The 25,655-nt window shown below is 37.6% G+C and overlaps 1 pseudogene; it reads right to left on the reverse strand.

The window, feature by feature from the left end:
* Positions 1 to 14,359, reverse strand: part of LOC135314981 (uncharacterized) — a 30,134-nt pseudogene extending 15,775 nt beyond the window's left edge.
* Positions 14,360 to 25,655: the final 11,296 nt, after the last annotated feature.

Here is a 25,655-nt window from a genome sequence, read left to right on the forward strand (position 1 = left end):
TATTCCCCAGAATTGCTGATTAACTGAAAAGTAAGTCCATATGACTGTGGGATTAACTCAGTAAGACCTGGCAGAAAGAGGAAAAATGTGGGAGGAACTGTGCTTTACTAGCTGTTTTTTGCTGCTTTGCTGCCCAGCCTCAGTGAATAGATGATGTACCAAGGCATGCTCAGACTTCTGTAACAGACTGTAATGTCTTGGAATAATATAGATGACAACTATACTACATTCTCCTGGGTGGATTGTTATAGTCTGGTCACTCTTTTTTGGTTTTTTTGTTTTTTGACATTTTCAAATAACCCATGTCATATCCTAGTGATTTTGCTGGAGACTTGAACTCTGTAGGGGCTTTAATCAACTCTGCTGGTTCCAGCATGCAGATAGAGAATGACTGAGAAAGTCAGTGACCTTACCAAAATTCTGGAGGTGAAACACTGGAGAAAAAGACCCCATCTACCCTGATGCCTTTCTGACGCTTTCTGCTGAAACAGTCTTAATACAGGTGCACTATCAGAAGTTTTAATTACTCACACAGTGAACGGTTTCAATAACTTCACAGAGAGGGCATTTCTTCTCTTCCTTCTTCCTGTGTGTGATTAACTGTTAACTCTTTCAGAGATAGCACTACTGGACAAAAGATGTCAACCCAGAGGAGTTTTGAAGGTTAATTGCCAGTTATAGATAAACTTTGTTAAAAGGAAGGAAAGAACAAAAATTAAAAATAACAGTTTAAACAAAGTAACCTCTCTCTTCTTTGCATCAAAGTGTTTGCATTCTGAAAATTTTTTGACTGAAACAGAACAGCTTAACTTAAATTCAGGCAACCCTGTGAAGTCATAAAGGCACACAGTAGTGCTGGCAGAAGCATTTGATGTATTAAACGAAAATGTCACAGGTCAAGAGGAGATGGTCTACTCTGTGCTTTCTACATCCCTGCTGATTACCATTTACTGTGTCTGTGGTGAGAATTAAAATAATAATACATACTATTTGCACCGAAGTTAGTGCCTGGCCATTTCCTTTAGCTGTCAGGAAAGAGTATGCTTACTGAGATAATTTAAGACTGCAAGTCTTATGAAATGCATTAAAGCTGACCTGAGTTGTCATGTGCTACACAAAAAATGGATTGAGGTTTGTGAATATGAAAAGGTCATACAAAAGGAAGCCTTTTAATGCTTCTGATCATTTGACAGAGTCACTCAGTAAAGATATGGAAACATTTCCTAGATGAAATCTGAAATATTCTCTAATATTTCTCAAGTATCACTTAAGAGAATAATGATTAATGGTAGAAAAGACAGTTTGAACTTGCTGAAACAGAAGTAGAAAACAACCTCTATACAATTTTAAAGATATTAGCGTCTTCTAAGTTTCCAACCTATCAAAGGTGTTGGGTCTTTCTGATTTCAAAAGACAGCTATGTTAAACATGACCAATACTTGACCGACATCACAAATAGGAAAAAGGAGCAAAGAAGTTATTAGATAAAGTATTTCCATATGTTTATCTCACTCTGTTTTAATGCAAGTGTTCTGTATTTCCTTTTCATAGTTCCATATTTCCTCTGCAGAGGAAATTTCTTCTGCATTTTCCTATGCAGAGTTTTCCTCTGTAGTTTGAGGAAAAAAAAAAAATAAAAATTGCCTACTGTGTGGTTTTAGAGGATCCCAAGACATTTGTCTCAATGATAATGGGTTAAGTCCTGGGATATCATATAGGTAGTTACACTTTGCCTTCCTAATTGTTTTAGGTTTGAATTATACATTATATTCTTCACTTACCTGTTGGACCTTAAAGCATCTTTAAGGGAAGCCTTTTGCCACCTGCATAATTACCTGTACAGATGCTTCTAAGAGCAGCATTTAACTTTCTGCTTTCCAAGTGCTTCATCATGGAAAAATATTATACTAGAAGCAAGAGTGCAGCAGATGCTGAGCATGCCAGGTTGGGATGGAAAAGGAACCAATTGGGACAGGTCTTCCACAGGTACGCTAAAGTTTGGTTTTCAGTATGTGCAAAGCAGCTGTGGAACTAAGGCTTTGGGTGCCTTTGAGCACAGTTAACCCATCTATTTGCTCTTCCTTGGTAGTTATGGACAGAAAACCAAAACACCGGATCAATGTTACATTTTGCTGACATTTTTTCCTCTTTGGATGAAAAACTGCTCTGGATTTCCACTGTCTAATGTGACTAGGTTGTAAGACAGGTGAAAAGTCAGACTGAAGATGAAGAGTGTGTGGTGCAAACCTGTAAATGAATCTACATCCTCATGTGTCACCCTGAATACCTGTGGCAAATATATAAACGATTTCCAACTCAGTATGGAATGTCTTACTGGGTCCTCTGATTTTTTTTTTTTAACTGGTAGTGCACTGTGAAACACACTTTTCCAGTGTGTTTCTTACCTTCTCTTGTACTTTTTCTTAAATAATAATTTAAAAAAATTACAAAAAACCTAGCAACCTGCCACTTTACAGTGAGGCTAAATGTTCCAGCCTGCTTGCTGTAGTGTTCTTGAGGGGTTATTACTGACAACTCTGAACCAGAGTTTATAACTATGCTCTATTCTTAATTTAACAACAAGCTATAACTTTAAAGTAGGCTTTAAAAGCCCCCTTGGAAGGAGGGATGGGGGAAGTATCTATATACTTTGCTGAAGTTGCCTAATATCTCTGGCAAAAAAAACCCTACTATTTTTATTCAGTGTTTTACAAGTGTTGCTTTTCTTTCCAAGGCTTTTAGAAGGATTAGTTACAACTACACTGCTGTCTTACATAAGTGTCAGTATGATGCCAGAAATAGTTTTTTTTCCTATTTATTAATTTTTAAAATGATGAGTTATCCCTAAATTGCTTCTCCCTCAAGTCCAAAAATCTTCTTTCAATATCACTCCCTTCAAAAAAAACCCTTTGCTTTTCCAAATACTCCTTACACATTCAGTAGACAGTTGGTCTGTGGCTGGGTACCACCTGCTTTAGTGACACTGAGACAAGGGATCGCAAAGAGCATCCTACAGTGAAAGCAGCAGAGGACAGTCCTACATCAACTGTCCTGCCACTGTGAAAGTTGCTTAAATAAAAATATTTTTTGGGGGGGACTTCCTGTGGCACATCATGAAATTTCTGGGAGTCCAAATAGAGATTTGGAGCTGAACTGTCAGAACCACACCCCAAAATCAATAATACTTTTCACATATAAAGTGACATATATTGCTGTGTACTCCATAAAACAACATTCAGAATGTATCAGGTACTTGAGAGTACAATTTTTGCCTTGATCTTAGGTCTTCATCCATAAAATGTAACCTGTGGTTACGCTGACACTGCCTTTGGGTCTTAACCCTTTGGATGATCCCTAATCAATTTCTGTTCAAATTCTGGGAGCCCAAATAATAGGCTATCATTGCCTTTGTGTTGTCATCTGGGAAAGTTCTGCAATATAAGCCCAAGGCAGGTCTGCTCAATTTTGCAATTTGAACAGACAGCGGTACAAGTCACAGCTGAAAGGCAGTCTGAGGAGTCTGTTTCTGAGGCACACCTGGGGAATGCAGCAGAAGGGCAGGAATGGAGAGAACAAATAGTTTTCTCTTGCTATCAGCTGTGAGGGTTTCTTTCCACAGCCGTAGTTTCAGACATCTATTAGGTTGATGTAGGGTTTGGGAACAGAGGGAATAAGACAGTCATAATCAAACTGAGGTCATGATCAGATAATGTAAGTATGTGTCGTCAATGAAACATTATGCTGGCCAAGCCAAGGCCAGGATACAAGTCCAGGCTTCATGCAAAGTATGAACATACAAAAAGACACACACTCATACCTCATATTATCTTCCAGAATTGCTGGATATCAGCTAAAACTTACGAAGGTTCTAGAGAGCACTAGAAAGAAACCCACAGAAAGATTAAAAATTCTGTCATCAGAGCAGGGTGTTAATAGCACACTGTAAATAGAACCAAAGGTTGCACACTAACAAAATATATTTAGGAATAATAGCTCTGTTTTATGTGTCAAGAAAGGCAAGTGTTTGCAAAAGAAGAAACAGAATGTGAGCCCTTAGGCTTGGTATATTGAATAGGTGAAACAGGAAAAAAAAAAAGAGTGCAAATTTCTTTAATTCTGGGACTCGGTTATCAGAGGTATAAGATTATTATAACACTGCTTGCTTTTACTTTATTTGTCCAAATTTAACAATGAAATTCATGTGGAAATAGGCATATCTGCTACAGAAGTTTGCTTTTGAATACTTAAATATTAATGAGAATGTTTGTTTTGGTCTTATTAGAACAATAGGTGTCAGAAGTAGCACTTCTGTTTCCCTGTAGTGAGACAGAGTTTCATATTTTTTCATTTCACCTGTGAGAGGGAGACATCTAAGTGCACCATCCGTAGAGCACACATTGTTATTGCCCTGGCATAGTAGTATATCAGTGCAGTCTATCTTCTGAGCAGGCTTTATGAAGAATTACTTGGAATGAGTGGTAATGACTGGATGCAAGTGCTTCCCTAGCTAGGTGTTCATGACCAACTGGATATGTAATATAGTACTGATACTTCAGAAATTTTTTGTATGTAGACCAGATTTTCCTCACTTAAAGGAAACTTAATATCTAGTAAAATCACCTGTCCCTCTCCCATCATTACTTACTGTTAATTTCACTAGATAACTGTAGTTGTATTAAAGTGACTTGTGATATTGAGTCCTGTTATAGTCTCCTGGTAGTTCCCAAACCTTCCTTCCTAATTCCCTTTTTCTCATTCAGCAGATTGATCTGTTTGAACAAGCACAAATCACATTTGTTTTCTGTTTTGAGCATTTTTTATTTATGAATTATTCACAGATGAATCAATTTTCCTATGTATTTTTAATTCCCAAATATTCACTGAGATACTGCATTGAGATTCATTAAATGTGTGCTTCAGATAGTCACTATGTAAGCTGTGCAATTTGTCACTTAAATTACATGGAATGTGCTTTTGCTTTCTTGTAAGATTAACTTAATATTTTAATGGCTGATCACCAAATTATACTAAGGAATAACATTTGGCATTCCCAATTATTTGTATTTAACTGAATATCATTTGAAGGGTATGTAAAACATCTTATGAAGCTCCAGATGCTCAACAAATACAAGTAAAAGAATTTTTAAAAAACAAAATAAAAAAAAAACCTCAGTGTGTCTGTTCTTAAAACCAAAAAAGACCTAATATTTTTCCTTTATCACTGGACTTAAGCTAAAGGTCTGCAAAGGGATATAAACACAGTTTGATTTCCAGAAAATGAACTAAGTATTTGGATATGATTTAATGACTTGTCCTATCTCTGTAAATGAGTAAGAGTATACATAATTTTTCATATACATCTAATGGATGAGAAGGCCATAGTAATGAAGTCACTGCCTTAGAAAAGAGATCAGGAAACTTATAAAACTGCATTTTCCTCAGCTTTATTATTACTGAGAATTATACATCCAGATCTGAATAGGCGCTTTCTATTTACACCATGTGTTTTCTATATAGAGAGACAAATGAAAAGGAACAGGGAAAGGCATTGATTTATTAATGAAGCCAACTCAATGCTCATGTCCCTATTTTCAGCAAGGAAGAAAAACATTGACAGACATGGTTTCTCAGTAAAAATACTAGGGAAACTGCTGAATACATAGGTTCTCCCTTAAATGCAAGTGTCCGTACACACTGGTCAGGTGTCTTTTTAGTCTCTCTCATTTTGCCTTTTTGATTACCTCTTTTTTTCTCTTCTGTGTGTTACTGTTTGCAGTTATGTTTCGATGAAATAGTGCCCACTCCCTATATAGAGTACCACGTCTGACCACTTTAAAACCGTGCTGAACAATATAACCAGCTGATTTAGACAAACCTTTGTTTTGGCCATTGTTTCCCCCAGAACTTTTAATTACTATTTTGTTGTTCTAAATAGTGAGTTGCTACCCACTTCTTCAATGAAATTTAAAACAGCCTTGTGTGTAATAGGGTTTTCCTTAGAAACTCATGAGGAAATGTTACTAGATGTGCTATCACATCCTAAAATTTTCCTCACGGTAATTTTTCATTGTGGAGATGATCCAGTTTCTCAGTTAAGATGAACCAATTTTGGCAACCACAAACACCAAAGTACTTCAAAATTAAACATTTCAGCTTTCTTGTTTCTGTTTCAAAAATAGTCAAAATGTTCAATAAACACAAAATCACCTGAAAGGAAATCAGTGAACGTCTTGGTGTTTCACATTAAATATTTCTGCCTAAAATACATTTTTCTTCACACATCAGGATCAATTTCTTATAGTGAACATTTGAAAATTGAAATTGTATGGTGTAAAATCTTGAGACCTAAGAAGTTCCATTAGACACCAAATCTTGGTCTGAGCATCTTGGCAGATAGGAGACTGCAACTCTTTGAATTCAGTGATAATTCCTTATTGAAAATTTAGCAATGCTAAACCATAAATGAAACAGAGCTTATTTCCATAAGTTATACGAATCTTTGTCCACTGAAGTAACCTTTTAATCTTTCAGTAAATTTTGGAAGACTAACAGAAATTTGGGAAAATTCACCTGTTGGTGAATTCTGCTTTTCCATTTTTATCCAGATTTAATATCCCTTGCCTGTATTCTACCAGTGCAGAGACAGTCCTTTATTTCAGTTGGTCAGAAATATTTCTTCTCATTATGGAATATGTTGTCAAATAGGTAGACGTGATTGGATACGTTTCCCATTGAGAACTTAGTCTATCTGCAAATAAAGAAAAGTTTTACTGTGTATTAGAATTGCAGTCTGAGTCCTTATGATCTCAATTATTTCTCTTGCCTTCTCTCAGTGGGGAGATTACATCTCTCACGGTACCATGGAATGCATGATGGAACCCTGGCCATCAAGTTTAATTTTTTCATTTGTTTGACATTTAACGTTCCAGAAAGATTTGTTAAGTATGGTGAGACAATAGGAGATGTTTGCAGAAATCTTTTGAGATCCTAAATGTGCTGTGGTGTAATTCAGGATGGAGACAGAAAAATCTGAAAGGCTGCCAGCATTGGATAACAAGTGTGACCTTGGTCTTTAAAACCCTTCTCCAGGTGAATGACAGAGTGTCTTTACAAAAGATTTGACCTGCTCCTCTCTCAAAGGAGAGGTAATACCTGAGATCATCTGGGACACTGGCAGAATTATTTCCTGTCTTTGTTACACTGCACTCAATTCTAGAGAGCAGCACAGTCGTTCACTTTCCCAAGTGTGAAACTCCTCTCTTTCAGAAGTTCTTCCCCTAAAAGTGATCATCACACAACAGAGCCATGTGTTAATTATAATAGAGTCTGAACAGGTTAATTCTGTGATGGCATAATTGTAAGTGCAATCAGAAACAGCAAGATACAGAAGATGCAGCTCTCACTGCTTTCCCCCACCCCAACATGGGCCCTGTCTTTTTTTATTTTGATCCAAGTGCATAGTCTGATGCCACTGTGGTGGTTTCCTGCATCATAAACCATCCTACATGTGAACATAACTGGCAGTAACTAAGCCAGTTCTGAGATGTTCAGTTTGAATGTACTTCTCAATTGTACTTTCAATTGTGGTTTTATTCTTATTTTTACATTATTTTCTGCATAACTCACAATTAACCTTCAATACCTTCCCAAATCCTTTACCTCTGGTGGAATAACTCATCTGAGCTATTAACAAAGGAAAGCTTTTGTCTTCTCATTTGCTGAGTTGCTCGTAATGCACCCAATATGTAGACTTCTGGCAGTTACTTAATAATACAAAGCTCTAGAATGGAAAATGTCTCTGAACGCCCCACCCCGCCCCCATCTGCAATCAGAGATCCCACAGCTTTGATATCTGCATTTTGTGTGTGTTTGTCACAAATGCAAGTATGATGAGTCTCAGGGAGACATTTTTCTGTTAGCTAACATTTAGCTGTTGGATGTGGTTGTTAAGTGACACTTTTACCACAACTATACGGAAGACTATTTGTAAAACATTTATAGTAAAATACTTTTTCTATGCACTCTAAGTTTTTGGAACATTTTTAGTGCTTTTATTCTTAACATCTAACCAGACTGTGCAGATATTAATGACTCAAACTTCATTATGGTCTTACAGGGATACTTACTTTTTACTTATATGACAGGTGAAAAGACAGAAACAGAAAGATTTTTGGAGCTAGATTGACAAAGTCATGGCTCTATTGCCAATAGGGTGCAGTATCAGTGAAATTATTGCAGTTGTACCTCATTATTCCCCCAGAAAGCTCCAGACAGAGCCTAGATGAAAATTAACACGTGGATTGCATGAACAGAAGCAGAGGATACACCTAAGGATTACCAATCATTCTGGGTGCTTAAGTCTGTAATTTAGATCCTCAAAACTCTTGCCTGGTGTTGGATGTGCTTAAAATCTCATCATGCTTACCCTTCCACTGGTAAAACTCACTTAGCACCCAAATGTCACTCCTGGCCAAGCCTCTGCAGAGCCTGCAGCCAGGCAGCCACCCCCAGGGCAGCATTCCTCTCTGACTAATAGCTTTGCAAGGTGCTGAGGCTCAGTGATGGTATTTATACCTGATAAACTTAATTATGAGTATAGGTTTTCTGTATTAAATTAGCATTTATACTACAGCTCCCCTTCAAATCCTTTTTTTCCATGCAGTGTGCTCTTGCCTTTTCTTGTTTCACCATATCTTTTTATTTCTTGCTAAATGCAATAAAATTTGAATCAGAGTAACAGGAAATTACTGTAACGCTTCCCAGCTCAATACAGTTTTCTCCCATATTTTCAAGTCAGAGTTACTCCCTGTACTGGCAAAAAACTATTTTGGAATTTTTTTTTTTGTAGCTCAGAGCCCTTACACCTGTTGAAGTTGTTATAGAAATCATCTATGAAATAGTTTGCTGTGTTTCAGCTGCGGTGTCTATACTTCCAGTAGTGATTTTAGACTCATCACCAGTATAATAGATATTCAGATGTCATCGGGCCAGGCCTGCAACACTGAAATTAGAAAGGTCAGCTTTTTACTTTTGAAATGTATTAATCTAATCCAATAGCAACCAGGAGGAACTGAATATTGAACTGTACAAATTAACACATTTAAGACTGCACACACTGAACGCATCTGCATTTTTAGTAATTTCTTTATACTGTTGAAGTTGTAAATCTTTGTAATTATGTAAGATATATTTCTTATGTTAGCACAGCATCTGAATGCCTCAGTGTATTGATATATTAATGTGTTAATCTTTCTCACGCTCCTGGGAAGGAAGGTAAAAGCTCTTTGCTGTTCTGGACCATAAAAGCAAGACCAAAATATTAAATATTTCCTTACCATTAAACAGAAAGTATGTTGCAGGATACTTACTTCCTCTCCCATTTTCAGTATGAATAGTCTGATTGTTAGTCCATCCTTCTTTAATTCAATATTTCAGGGAAAAAAAAAAATTCATTCTGAATCACAGTGAAGCCAGGTTTTATTTCTTTGTGTATTTAAATGGTGAGGAACACCTGGACTGTTATGGGAAGGTCCACTTAAGATGTTTTGTGCTATTACAAAATAGATAAAATACCCTTCTGATCTTTTGCTTAAAAAGAAATCACTAACATGTTCATTAGTTAATTGAATTCAGAAGCACTTGGTCTGTGAGAGAAGGACTGCCTCTGAGAAAATTTCTTTGAGTATAAAATTTTAAATAATCCATGGAGCTTGACCACAGTAAGCACAAATGGAACAAGGGTACTCTGCAGGTATAAATTCAGTAAAGGAGTCTTATAATCAAGAAGTCCTTAAATAGAACTTGAGATGATTAAAAAAAAAAACCTCCTCAAAAAACAGATTTATCAAGAACTAAAAAAAACCTAAAAAAACCCCAAAACCTTTCTGAGTTGAGTGTTCCCATTATAATGGCCCTTTAATAGCAATCTTTTGTTGGATGCTGGGCAGATTGCTAACTTCCTTCTGTGAATTGATTGAAATAACACTGAAGCTAATCAGTAATCAGACTTCTCATCCTCTATTCAGGACTTTCTTTTGGCTGTGTCAAGGTCTGTAGCACAGTGACCCTGAAACAGTCCTCTGCAGATTGCATGCCTTTATAAACTGGCTATACTCTGAATGGAGTAGATTGAATTGTTGGAACTAGCACACATCATCTAGTCAGCTTCAGAAAGTCAATATTCTTGGTATACCTGGAAAACCTTGAATTGCCTATCACCCATCAGCTTTCAGGAGTAACCCTTTCAATACAGCTCTACAACAGCCTTTCTAAATAAAGCAGAGAGTGTGTATCATGTTCTGCTTTACTTAGAAGTAGTCAAGTAGTAGTCAAGATATTGAGCGTATGTGCTCATATCCTTGAAAATATTTTAACACTGATCTGAGATAGGAACATCATGCTTCTGAGGATCTGAGTTATATGTTTGGTTTTAAGGTTAAGCTGACCTAGTGGACTCTCTCGAGACTGCTAAATGAAATTTAGACATGAGAAATAATTTTATATGGTCCTAGTAATAAAGGTCTTCCAAATAAGGTGGTTTGGTACTGGACACTGAATCAATACCTAGATATACTGTTTGTTTTCATATTTAAGAACTGAAAATTGATAAATGGAAGAATGTAAAATATTAATAACAACTTTGTCCTTGTCCAAATCCTAATAGATCAAAAACTATTATTCCCGCAAGCATTTCAATGTTGCTTTTGACTAAAGAAATTCTGCTGACACGTGGAATAATCAGAAAAATAACCCTTATTCAAATACAATATTTGGTAAGTGGTTTTTCAATGCTTTTAGGTTTTCCAGAAATTTAATATAGTTTTGCAAAAGTTTTCTTTAGAATAACAGAAACACTGCAGAAGAGTATCTGGCTAAATTTTGCCCTCACTTCTGCATATGCTCTGACATAAAGAGGAGATACAGGTTACATGGGGGACAAATCCAACCAAAATTTCAACAATAATGACTGGGCTACATTAAAGCACAGTAATGGATGTTACAAGAGTGGTCAGGCTTGGGAGGGATAGAGGTTTTGAGACCCCATAGATGATTGCATTAAAAGAAATACAGTAAGATGGGCTCTGCTTCAAAGTCCTGACTTTGATTTTCTCCCCTTTGAGTACTTTTCCATGCTTATATGGGAAAACTTAAACAGGATCATGTTCTTATTACAATATATCATGCTGGATGGCAAAGAGTTAGTTTAGGACTGGAGGCTGAATAGCTCTGTTGCATTTTGTTCAAGCTAATGTGTTCTACTGAAAAAAAGGGGTAAGAAACACTAGGGAATAGATGGACCCTTGGTTTCAGTTATTCTCTAGTGCAGCGGCTGGACATAGTGATGGAACAGAACGTGCTGGGCTTTCTAAGGACTAAAGTGGGATTTCCTTCTGAAGAGAGCTCTGCAGGGATTATATCCTGAGGAACATCTGTGAAATGTACAATTGCCTCTGTGCTCTCATGGGTAAAGCTACCTGCAATGCATTATTCAGAACTGTAGCTGAGGGGAAACTCTTCAGGCAGAAGCTTTTCACAGTGAAAAATGCATCTGCCTGAAACAAATCAAAAATTCATTTTAAATTTTTCATAGTGTTTAAGCCAGAAAAATGGGTAAAAAACCAGAAAGATGCCAGGAGTTTCCTTTGTCGTTTCAAGACTATTAACCTGACAATGCACCTCAGTTTAATAAGGAGAACATCATCTTTATTTGCAGAAGACAAACAAAGAAATATCTCAAACTAAACCATTATTTATCAACTTGAAAAAACCAGTTCATTCAAACATTTTATTTCAAGAGCTTTTCCTTCCTATATGAAAAAAGAGAAAAAAATTATTTGGTAGCAACCTGAAATGACTTCCGTTTTGGGGTTTTGTTTTTGCAATTTGAAATATGATTGCTCACTCAACCGTATTTAGCCCTGTGTTTAAAGACACAGACTAGGTCTAATAAAAACTCTTTCATACTTACATCATAAGGTCACTGTAACACACTTTTTTAAAGGTGAAAAATACTTAACTTGCAAGGATAGTATAAAACTCTTAATTAAAAATTCTATGTATTTCTGAACTCTTCCATTATTTTCAGAACTTGCATCTGATGTTCTTTGAATGACTACTAACTCAGGGCTGCCAGCTGCACAGTTTTTAGCTATTTACAATAAAATCAGTCCCATTAATTTGCTAATGAATTGATATTGACTTTATATTTTGTGAGCTGGCAATGTTTCAAAAGTCATTGTTACCTCATTTCCAAAATGAACATCAATGAATTTCCCTTACTGCATAAAATGCAAAAAACCAATTAAAGAATCTAATTGGTTTAATACCACCTGGTTTCAAATTATGCTGATGGCACCAGATCAAAAACTCCAGTCACCAGTTACGGTTGGAATGTGGGTGGTTCTCTCTACTTACTAATACGTCGTGAATAGAATAATGGTAAATAAAAATCTAGAAACAAATTAGAAAAAAAATAAATTGAGTAAGAGTGTAAGAACTGAGTTGAACTGTACAAAAGTAACAGTTATTATGGGTATTTTACCTTCTCTCACAAGAATAACTTTTCTGAACTGAATGCAGAGGTTGCATAACAGGGATTAAGGAAACTGGTTGGAGAAAAAAAATAAGTTTTCTCCACCAAATCTGTCGCCAAATAAAAAAATGAAGCTTTTCTCTGTGTTATTATGTTCAGAGGAAGCTTTTTCAATATATCTGTGCAGTTATTGCTTGCTAGCTGCGAGAAAAACTAGTGAAAGCTTTTATGATAAGCATATCATATCAGAGCCCTGGCTAATTTCAGCAGTCTCTGAAAATTCCCAGAATTCTGAATGCTTCTTTCAACCAGCCCTTAACAATGACTCTTCTGAATCTTGACCATGACCACAAGATGACTAGGATGTAGTTGCTGGATGATGACCAGTAATTTGTTGCCTAAGAGAGTTCTGAAGAGGTTTAATCATTCTGCTTTAGAAAGAAAACTAAAAGAAGTGCTCAAAGTGGAATGATTGCTTTTGCCTAGGCCTGTGGGCCATGAACCTGGTAAAATGAAGTGGAGCCAGCAACTTTTGTAGCATAAGCTCTTGAGAAGCCATGAGTCTTGTGGTTTCCAGGCTTTCTGGTCTGAGCTCATTCTTTATTACTTTAGTCCCTTAGCTGAAAAAAACTTAATTAGGATGTTGTTTGGTTATTAGCTCCCTATACTGTTAACAGAGCAAAGCACCCTAGCAGGTGAATATGCTTGCCCAAGATGTTACTCTCTGAAGAGGCTGATCTTTTTCCACTGACTAGAGAGAAAGCCTGCAATTCCTGGGCTGTAGTGTGGATTTCTTTTCTCTGCCACACAGGCTAACAGAAAACTAAGTAAGCAAGCTATCTTTTTAAGGAAGAATTTCCTCAAAGTCAGTGTGATCTTGTGAAATATTTAGATTGAGTGAATACCCTAAATATGTATCCCAAGAAAGTATATGTTCTGCTCTTTTACACTTGAAGAGGAACAAAAATGTTGGTTTTTCATATCTCCAAGCAGATGAAGCCTTTGAAATCATCCTTCTGTATACACATCTGCCTTATTGTTCCCTGGCTTAATGACTTTTGAATCTGTTGAACTTCATACAGTTGGTGATTGCACAGCTCTCCAGTCTTTCCAGATCCCTGTGCAGGGCCTCTCTGCCCTCAAGAGTGTCAACAGCTCCTCCCAGTTTTGTGTCATTGGCAAACTTAATTAGTATTCCTTCAAGTCCTGCATCCAAGTCAATTACAAAGAGATTAAACAGTACCGACCCCAAGATGGATCCCTGTGGGACCCCACTAGTGAGTGGCCCCAGCCTGATGTAACCCCATTTACGGTAACCCTTTGAGCCCGACCCATCAGCCAGTTGCTCACCCACTGCGGTATGTGTTTATCCAGCTGTACGCTGGGCATCTTGTCCAGGAGGATACTGTGAGAGACAGTATCGAAAGCTTTACTGCAATCCAAAAATATCACATCAGCTGGCTTTCCTTGGTCAACTAGGTGGGTAACCTTGTCATAGAAGGAAATCAAATTTGTTAGGCAGGTCCTTCCCCTCATGAACCCGTGCCGGCTGGGACCAATAACTGCATTGTCTTTCAGGTGTATTTCAATAGCACCCAGAATAATCTTCTCCATAATTTTACCAGGCACAGAACTGAGACTGACAGGCCTGTAGTTCCGGGGGCCATCCATGTTGCCCTTCTTGAAGACTGGGACAACATCTGCCAGCGTCCAGTCAACTGGTACCTTTCTAGATTCCCAAGAGCATTGAAAAATCATTGAGAGAGGTCTCGCTATGACATCAGCCAGCTCTTTAAGTACCCTTGGATGAATCCCATCAGGCCCCATTGACTTACAGGGATCCAGCTGGAGCAGCAAGTCCTGCACAAGTTCAGAGAAGATTAGGAGTTTATTATTCCCACAATTATGGTTCTCTAGCCCAGGGCTCTGGGAGTCCCTGAGCCTACCATCGGTGTTGAAGGCCAAGGCAAAGAAACCATTAAATGTCTCTGCCTTATCTATGTCCCTGTTTGTGAGGTGACCATTCTCATCAAGCAATGGGTGGAAGTTATTTCTAGCCTGCCTTTTGCCATTAATGTGTTTTAAAAGGCCCTTCTTATATATAAATATATATATATATATTTAAGTTTTAATGATTTTACTGATTTTGAGTTTGACTTAGAAAATGCAACTGGTACGGTAGTCCATAAAAATAATCCAAATACACTAACTCCTTGATTACTTAGGTTTTGTTTTAAGGGACAGTTCTGCTCTCAGTTACACTGGCTGTAACTTGGACTCAATTGACACATGTCAACAGCCAAATAGCAAATAACTTATTGTTCAGATATACAGGTTTCCAGATCGAAGTAGAATTTGGTCCACTTTCCAAAACACTAATAATAATTTCTATAATTTCTCTGATATCCAAATAATACTGAAAAAACAGGGATTCTGGGAAAGGACATAAGGAATTATTATGAGCCTGAATGAACCATTAAAGAAAGATTAACAGAAATCAACATGTTTGGTGTTACTACAACCCAGCTGCTGAAAGAGAAGATGCTTATTTGCTAAATTTTTTCATATCTAAAGGTTCAGTAGAGGAAGAGTGTAGTAAATGTTCCAGGTAGAAATTGGGTTATCACTTTTATTTAAGTAAACTTAACAGTGTGAAAATATACATGAAGTATCAGGTGAAATTTCTTAAACCTGGAATGCGTATGTATGTTGAATGTCTTCTAAAGAGAAGTGGTGAAATAGACATTGAGGCACTAGGGACTAAAACCTGACAGAGAAAGCAGAAGAAAATAAGAACATAATCAGCATACTAACTGCCAGTTGCTGTTTTTGTATTTCATTTATCTGAGTTTAGAAATACTTGCGAAACTGAAAAAAGAAAAACCAACTTTGGGAAACTTTCAGTAGAATATTGTAATTTTCTTTACTTTTAGAAGTACTACTGGGATGAAGATTTTTCATTATATATGATGGTCTGTTTGGTTTATATGTGTGGTGCTTTGTCTTACTAGTCTTATAAATCATGCTTTTTATTGCCAAATAGGTGCAACGTAGTTTACGTGCTAAAACCAGTGGAAACCACTGAAATTCTTACTAGAAGAGACAGGGGCTTCATTGCAGACTTTGGGTGAGTCACCTGTATCCCAAAGTAAATCAGTTTAATCTCTTATTCCTGAACACTTCCCAGCATTAACTGCTAGTCAGGTAGGACAATGACTCTAAGAGGCCAGCTCCTAGAAACTCTAGAGAGGAGCCTCATGCATTCTCCCGGGTGAGAGAACACTGTCTTCCCAGAAGCAGACCAGGCAAATATAGTGAAAGCACACTCTGATTGTGTTAGATAAAATATCAGAATAAATAATAGAGCTTTCTTTTTTGAAACATGCAGACCATTACTTTGTATGTCTTCACGATACCATTTTAACATTTTTTGCCATCTTCTCACTAAAATCTCAATTAGACCTGGCTACTTACAGCTCCGGAAATCCTGCCCATAATATTGAACATGTCCGGTACAAAACAGTCTCCAAATAGGGCACATGAGAATAAAACAGAAGAAAACGCATGGGACTAATTGAGATTTTTCACCCATCTTAGCCTTCCTCTGTTCCTTGTCCCTCATTCCATCTCCTGCTCTTCCTGCCCAAGTGTCTCTATCATTCTCACTGTAATTCCAGGTGCTATATAACACATTCATCAAAGCAAATCTTTGAGAACCATCATCACTCTTCATTTAATGGTAACTTGAAAAACCTTGCCAGTCTTTTATTTTATCTTAGTGTCTGGGAGAAAAAAGAAAAGGAGGGGGGGAAAACCCAAAAACCAGATCCATTTATCTTCATAGCCATTTTTATGCATCCTTATGATTAAAAAACTGTTGAAAATGAAGAAGTGTTATATACTTACTTTGCAAACTGTTTTGACATTTTCTGCTTGCAACTGACTTTTTAAAGTGACTCTGCTAAGTTGCTATACATATCTTTTTGAACTCTTACTTTTTTATGGGTGGTAGTTAGTTAAAGGCTTACAGAACTTCTGGGTTCAATTTTCCTGCTTTGTACTTTGTAGCATCATCAGTTAACAAATTTACCAGGGCAAGTTATGATCATGGTGAATATAGATGTTTCATTTGTAAAACATCAGCTTGAATGTTATCAATATTTTAGAGATGTGAAGGTGAGGCACAGAGATAGTAACATTAAAATTGTCCAGTACCTATCAGTGTCTAGTTTGTCAGATTTGGGAACCAAGTACTTTGTATTTATTAAGTACTGATAGTTAATGTGAAAAGGGAAGGGAAATTCATTCTAAATAATTTCACCCTGACCATGACATAAGGATTAGAAGGGAAATACAGCTAGTGCTACTAGTTACAGCTATTGTATCCAGGAATACCCACGGCTGAACTGTGTTCTAAATGTGGGCTTAATTGTTAAAAATTCTGACATTTATGAAGTATGTAAATTCATATCTAATTAACTTGCTACAGCTATCTTGTTAAATGCCAATTAAACATATTAAAATTTCTCACAATTTTATTGTATCAATAAGAATTTAACTGTACCTTTCTTGTCATTGTAATTCTGACTTAATTACAAGGCCAGACGATTTATCTTTTGCATAAATATTCAGCCTTAGACTATGTTCTCTTAAACAAACAAGCTGGTATTATGTGGATTCTCTATAACATCTGACCTTTCTCTGAATAATTCTTTACCTTTATCAAGACATCTTCTACTAAGACACTAAAATCAAATGTAGAAGGGGAAGTGGAGCTTTTGCTACCTGACCTCAAATTTACTGGTATGGAAATAGCAATTTCCCAAGGATTGGACATAGTTCTGTAATGTTGATTATTTAATGTAAACAGTCTGAAAATTGTTGAAGGAATATATATAATGGACAGCCTCAAATGACTGGTAAAGATCCTTTTATGATAAAACATCAGTTCAATTACTGTATTGGCATAAAATCTTCACATATTATTTTCATACTCCTTGCATTCATATAACTCAGAACTAAGAACACTGAAATTAGGAGTATCACTTATACAGAGAGAGCGAAATAAAACCAGTTTCCAATAATGTTAACAGGACATTTTATACAAAACTCACACCTGGATGATTCATTCTCAAACTGAATCTTCATCCTGCTTCAGGGCACTTAATAGATACATATCCACTATGGGAAAGAGCAGTATGCATAAAGAAGCTACACGTGTTGGGTTATTAATAAAGAATATCAGAGCAAGAGCAGAACAAAACATACATAAACAACATGTAAACTGTCTGGATGGGTTTCTTAATAAGACCTATGCTATGAACATCATTCAGTAAAGAACTTACAAATGTAAACTTTGTGTAGCATAGTCCTTGGCCTCGAGCAGAAATATTCACAATGTTTGACTTAAGGAGATGCTTAATGCTTCACTGCATCAGATGAGAAAATGAATTCAGTAGAGGAAAATTTTTGTCTGAAGTGAAATACAGTACAAATGGGATTTGGGGGAGCTAAATAATCTTTAAATTCTGCAAATAATATATGACTGAAAAAAAAGGGGAAAAGAAGATTGAAATCTTGAGGAGTGGAGAACACCTGTCCTACCATAGATGTCTTAAAGGTTTCCTTTATAGACACTGAAGAAAGAAATAGGGAACTCTAGGGAATAATCCATTGCCTTCTAAATTAGGTATCTAAAGTGTTTGTTTCTCTAGACTAATTTCCACTTAGATGAATACTGCCCTTTGACATTTAAAAATAATTCCTTTTGGGTTTTTTTTGGCAGACAGTACTTGTTTTATTCACAAATCCTCCTGGTTCCAGCATAAGCATGTTTATAAAATAAGATTCAACACATATCTTTTACTGTCTAAAGTGTAGGGAATATAATCCTTCCTGAATAATTTCATTTGAGAAATACAGGGTTTAAAAAAAAACAAAACAAAATGCCAAACCAAAATGTTGATTTCTTATTTTCAAGATTAGATTTTTTGTTTGTTGAGAGTTATCTTTTTCTTAAAATAAATAAATTATCTCTAAAAATGAAACATAATGATTTATAATAACCTCAAACTAATCCATCTCCATTTTATTGAAACCCCTTCCCTTAGTGTCTCGAACCATGATCAATTTCAGTTCACCCTGAATTGGTTTTTTTTTCCATTGCTTGCCCAGGTTTACCGTCAGGGATTGAGTAGTAGTATTGAGAATGCATGGATCATTTAACCTGTAAAGGAATTACAGCCAGCCATCTCTGGGGTGGGACATTGCCAGCCACAAAGAAAGACTGCAGTCCTCATGGGGTCGGGGCTGTCAGAACCATCTTCTGAGCTGTGAAGAACCTGAGAAGGATATTTGCCTACCAGAGATGGTCCTTCGCAGCAGCGGCCCCTGCAAGCAGACCCTTACTCTGGGCCAGCCCTGCAGGCATACAATGCACCAAGCCTATGGGAAGAAGCAGTTCTACAATAAGTAATTATGTTACTGACCTGAAATTCAGCTTTTGCCTGCAAACAAGATAAGGAAAATAACTCTACATTTGTGCCCTCAGTTCCCTGGAGTTTAGAGTGTATTAATGACTACTGGATTCAGAATAAATAAGCTCGATGGAAAAATCATTATGTGAGGTTCATTTTCTGAATATCAATTTGGTTTCTAGGCACTTCAATAACTTATCCTTAATTTCCAACTTGGAGCATCTCTGAAAATACTAGAAATTTGGGCATCATTGCCTTTTCTCTTCATATAGTAATGCAATGTGAATGTGGTAGATGAACATATTGAACTTGACATTAGAAGTTGATTCATCTTTTTAAAAGCATTTTTACATATTGAATTTTGGTCTTTGAGGAATAGCAAACAATCAGAAAATGCATTGGGAAAAATTGGAAAAAAATAATTAACTGAGAAAGACACATGAATAGCCCTCTTCATCTGCACAGCACCTTTTAAAAGAAAAGTGTGTGCATAAGATAATAAATAGATTTTAAGGTATGGGTGCAGCAACCCATTTGACAGAGCTGTGAACTGAGGAAAACGAGTCCTTCAGAAGTTTGTGAGAGTCCCAGATATTTGCCTGCATATGAAGTGTGTGTGTCTCCCCAGGATGCTAGTCCTTTGTGTGCTGTATGGGTGCACACTCTGTGGGGCTGCTCTGCACACTGCTTGATGGCGTCATTTTACTGTACATTCATGCATATGGGTAAAACAGTTTTGCCTTCTCTGGATGAACAGTATTTGGATGGGTAAATGTTAGATATATTCACACAGAATGGGAATCGTAGACTACAGGCACTACTGCATCACACAACAGAGCCTACTGACACATTAGTCGGTGATCATGGTCTAGGGCTGTGACTCTAGTCCAAGTGATAATCTGTATTAGTTGTATGTATGATTGGGCTGTTTTACTATGAACATATTACTTTTGTGTTTTCAATGACTGTATGGTATAAGTGTCTGGGACATATTCCTAGGGATGGAGATAGCTGCCTCTGCATTTCTCATGGTTGTTGGTACTTTTTATTTACACACATACCTATATATGAATCTTTCAAAGAGCTTTTGAACTCATGTTGAAAGTGAATCCACAAGGGCAATGGAAATATAAAGCGCTTCCATTACTCAGAGCAACAGAGACAGCAGTCAAATGGATACTGGGCACATGCATAGCACTGTGAAACAGAGTCTACTTACTGTTACTTTTGGAGGTTGACAGAGGCGAATTATGGTGTGAAACATCACAAGGTACAGTCCATGAAGAAGATGATGATTTTCATTGTCTCATAGGAGACAAGTTTCCAAGAGACTAAAAAAAGAAGTGAACAAGGTGAAAAACTAAGTTTCATAATTTCCAAAGCATGAAAATACAAACATGCATACAAATACTCAAATTATCTTCCAAGACCTTGAACACATATGCACACATATGTGCAGTCATAAATAGGCATGTACAATATGAACAAAGACTCATAAATAGATCTAGAAAGAGTTACTAAATGATACCTATACCCCTAACAAAGGAACTCTGTCTACATCCCTCACTTTCAAGCATTTTAGAGCATTGGGTCTCACAAGAGCAGAATGTCTAAAAGCACAGTGAATTTAGGCCATAGTTAGAACAAATTTGCCTGCAATTAGGCTCTATTAATCCCCGAACCATACGTGCAGACTGTTTTACCAGTAGACAAGGGAAACATTTCATTTACCTCCTGCGCTATAACTGACAGCTCTTTTCCCTCCTGGTGTTGCAATCTGTCCTCTCTCTTTCTGAGTGGAGTAATTCTCATTAAATGAAGCACTTTCTTGCTGAATCCTGGGCTGAAACAAAAGCATTTGACAGTGTAACTTCCCCAGCTTTGTTTTGTTCTGCTATCACAAGTCAATATTCATCACATGAATGAACAAGGAACATTTGTAAAATAAACAAGTTACAAAAATAATATAGATTAAGGATATAATAACTTAAATAATGAGAAAACATGAAGGAAAAATCATCAGATTTGTGCAGGGCTATGTTCAAAGTGATGTGTGAATCCTCAGTGGAAGAATTTTATTTATATAATTTAACGTGATACTTCACAGTTACCAAAGTGTCATGGTTTAAGCCCAGCCATCAAATAAGCACCACACAGCCGCTCACTCACTCCCCCACAATAGGACAGGGGAGATAATTGGAAGAATAAAAGTGAGGCAACTCATGGTTGAGGTGAAGACAGTTTAACAGGTAAAGCAAGAGCTGTGCACGCAAGCAAAGCAAAACAAGGAATTCATTCACTCCTTCCCATGGGCAGGCAGGTGTTCAGCCATCTCCAGGAAAGCAGGGCTCCATCACACGTAACGGTTACTTGGGAAGACAAACGCCATCACTCTGAACATCCCCCCTTCCTTCTTCTTCCCCCAGTCTTTACATGCTGAGCATGACGTCATATGGTGTGGAATATCCCTTTGGTCAATTTGGGTTAGCTGTCCCGGCTGTGCCCCCTCCCAGTTTCTTGTGCACCTGGCAGAACACGGGAAGCTGAAAAAGTCCTTGACATAGTGAGCACTATGAACTACTTACCGACAACTAAAACATCAGCGTGTTATCAACATTATTCTCATACTAAATCCACAACACAGCACTATACCAGCTCCTAGGAAGAAAATTACTTGTGTATAAATAATATATATTTTATATACTTCTCTGTATATTAAAGACATAATCCTATGTTATCAAGAGTGAAAAGCAAATTCTGGATAAACTTGTCCTGGACAAAAGCACAGATTATTTAAAAAGAAGTGATGACTACTGAATGAGAACCTCAGACTGAATGAGTGTACTGCATCATATGCCTTTGGCATCAGCAAGCCAGAAGAGGTCTTTTGAGAAACAGAGTGGAAAATATCTTGAAGAGTGTCATATGTATACCACAATACCTCAGATCTCTGGTGGGCAACCCTCCCTCTAGCAAGGAGATCTCACCCCCAGTGTGATTTCAGTGTTTAACACTGGAGCTGTGTTTTTCCTGTTTCATCTTTGCTTTGACCATAGCCATATGCATATGACATTTTTCATCTGTGACGGATTCATTAAACTGTCCTTGCTATATCCTTGTGCTAATACCTACTCTAATTCCACAGCATTGCAGCATCCTCAATGGATTAGTCACACGCTTTCTAGGAAACAATATTTTAATACAATAGTGAGTTGCACACTGTCCTGGTTTCAGCTGGGATAGAGTTAAATTTCTTCGTAGTAGATAGTATGGGGCTGTGTTTTGGATTTGTGCTGGAAACAGTGGTGATAATGTGGAGGTGTTTTAGTTGTTGCTAAGTAGCGCTTACACTGGCCAAGGACTTTTCCAGCTTCCCATGCTCTGATGGCTGCACAAGAAGCTGGGAGGGGACACAGCCGGGACAGCTGACCCCAACTGACCTATGGGATATTCCATACCATATGACGTCATGCTCAGTGTATAAAGCTGGGGAAGAAGGAGGAAGGGGAACATTCGGAGTGATGGTGTTTGTCTTCCCAAGTAACCGTTACACGTGATGGAGCCCTGCTTTCCTGGAGATGGCTGAACACCTGCCTGCCCGTGGGAAGGAGTGAATGGATTCCTTGTTTTGCTTTGCTTGCGTGCACAGCTTTTTCTTTCCCCGTTAAACTGTCTTTATCCCAACCCATGAGTTGCCTCACTTTTATTCTTCCAATTATCTCCCCTGTCCTATTGTGGGGCGAGGAAGCAAGCAGCTGTGTGGTGCTTGGTTGCTGACTGGGGCTAAATCGCAACACACACAAACAAGAAACTTCTCAATATTCAGGAAAAATAAAGAATGTCACAAAAATATGGAAAAGAAAATGACAATAACACAACAGGCAGGGTGATTTAGATACCAGAACACTGACTGCCTGGGCTTGATTCTTATGTACCTCCACTCAGATCAATGCAGCTACCCTGTTGTAAATTTTTTATGGCACAAACTGAGTTCAGTCATCTTTGTTGTTGTTGTTGTTGTTGTTGTTGTGATTTATTTTGTTTTGTTTTGTTTCTTTTTTTGGGGTGGATTTTCTTTTTTTTTGGACAAAGGGGATTTTTGAAAAAAGTTTCCAAATTAAAACTAGGAGCAAAAAAAGAGAGGAAGAAACCCAAAGGCACAGTAAACTTGCTGAGAAGGTAGAATCAGAGTAGAGTTCTGCCAAGACTTGCAAATGTGAGATAACAACACCTCAGTAGACAGTACTTACAAGCTATGAAAATGTTTATGGAACTTATTTCCTCAGGAAGTGTAGTATTTTGCTCAGGAGCATTATATGTTCTTCTCGATAACAGTACTTTTGCATCTTGTTTGTGGGTCAAAGGCTATCCTGTAGAAATTAGAAATCTTTTATTGGGTTTCAGAGTGTTTGGAATTAGAACCCAAATGGCCTCAAGTCCTATAATGGACTTCTTGGTACTAGTAAGCAAAGAAAGGCCAGTGGTCAGACTGAAGCCCTGATACACAGCCATGCATACTGCCTAATCACTGCCTACACAGATTCCCTGGAATGGTTTGGGCTTGGTTCAACTGTTATCCTCATAGACCATGACCAGCTTCGTTTTATGCAATAGTGTGTGTCAACCGATACTCCTACTGTGCAGTTTGAATATGGCTACTGAGTTCTGGGAGCGGAAAATGTAGGCATGTGTTTGTGACCCTAGCCATGACACATGGCCTCAGGATTTTGGAACAGTCCTTGGGTTGTTTTATTTTATTGGGTAAATGAAGCCTCTGAAAGCACCCAGAGGCTTTGGAAATAAAATTTGGAAGTATAAAACTTGACTTTGAGTGGTTTCATAGGATACAACTCTCTAACACCCTTTTGTCTGCTCTTTTAACTTCCACTTTATATTAAGATATTCAGAGGGTCACATGAATAAATATTTTCATGTCTTATCCTATATGTCAGGATGCAATGCTGAGTCATGAGGGTCTCACGTCTGTGAGGAGACGCTAAGTCAAAGAAGAGTGTTGTGATGATGGTGAAGCCGCAGGTCTAAATCAGTCTTGGTTGTATTAGATAAAATCCGAGAAGCCCTGTATGCAAGCCTGCAAATAAGCAAACTCGCAGACCTGAATTACTGTTAAGACCACCTTTGTACATACTAGCATGCTGACCTCTCTTTCTATGGATCGCATCTAAACTGATAATTATTCCTGTCAAATCAGAATCTGATGCCAATTCTGCTGTACAAAACAATGGTATAAGCTTTTAGAAAGGAGCACCTATGTATCCATGAACTAGCATATTATGCAAAAAATATTTAGCAATAGAACTCTTATTTGTTCCATTTAGATGTTGATGTGTGCATACTAGGGTATCCCTGCCACATAACTAGTCATCTACAAAGCCCAATGTGGAATTCCGTGAGACAAGAGCGACTTGGATGCAAAACCTCTCTTGTAACTAACAACTCTGGATTATTCCATCCCCCCTGTTTCACACAGAAAAAAAAGTATTTCTGAGTCCTTGTGATACTAGGAGTACTCTTTCTTTGGTAAAAGAGGACAAAGAAGACATTTAATGTCCTCAGTCTGCTTATCTCCTGCTGTCTAACTTTGCCTCTTCTGTTTTTTCTCTGGAGATATTTGGTGGCTCACTGAGTCCTACAAGCACAGCTGAATACACTGTTGAGGTATTAAACAACTCATCTGAGTTGCAAATTATTTCCAAGGCCACAGAAAAGAACAGAACTCGGATAAAAGCTGTTCATTCTATGTGCAAATCTGAATACTGCTGAAGTAGAACAGTCACAGCTTGCGAAAATAAAAGAAAATAAAATACAGTAATGTTTTTCAGGCCACCAAAGACTCATTCATTGCAGACTTCCTCAGGTTCCTATGAGGATCTGGGCAATCGGGGGACACTGGGCTGCCCAGGGCGGGCTTGGGAAGGTGAAGACATCCTTCAGTCTTCCATATTGTGACTGAGTAACATGAAAAAGAGGATTAACTCAGGATGTCAGCATTTATCAGTAGGGATTGAAGTACAGGAGGAACTCTTTCTCTGATTTCAGATGAATGAGATCAACTGCCTTGTGTGGGGATGAAGAGTCTTGGAGTGTTACGTTTCAGAGTTGTGTTAAATGTGGTTTCAGGAATGGACACTGCTGAGGGACAACATGGACAATTGTGAACAATGCTGGATATGAAAAAAGTAATTTGATATTTTTGTGAAGATCAAAAATGGCTTTAATTCCACATTATTATTTTTTTCCTGGTCTTTTAAGACTGTGGTGGGTTGACCCCAGCAAGCAGCTAAGCACCACACAGCTGCTCGCTTACTTCCTGCCAGGTGGGGTGGGGGAGTGAATAAGAAGAGCAAAAGTGAGAAAACTTATGGATCAACACAAGGACAGTTTAGCAAGTGAAGGAAAGAGTGGTCAGGCATTGGAACAGATGCCCAGAGAGGTGGTAAAGTCACCATCCCTGGAGGTATTTAAAAGACGTGCAGATGTGGCACTGCAGGGCATGGTAGTGTTGGGTTGATGGTTGGACTTGATGATCCTAGAGGTCTTTTCCAACCTTAATGATTCTATGAATCTATGAAAGAGGGGGGGAAAAAAGTGATGCAAAGAAAATCACTCACCACCTTTCACAAGCA

The sequence above is a fragment of the Phalacrocorax carbo genome, chromosome 9 (assembly GCF_963921805.1).
Source record: "Phalacrocorax carbo chromosome 9, bPhaCar2.1, whole genome shotgun sequence".
In the NCBI taxonomy this organism is placed as follows: Eukaryota; Metazoa; Chordata; class Aves; order Suliformes; family Phalacrocoracidae; genus Phalacrocorax; species Phalacrocorax carbo.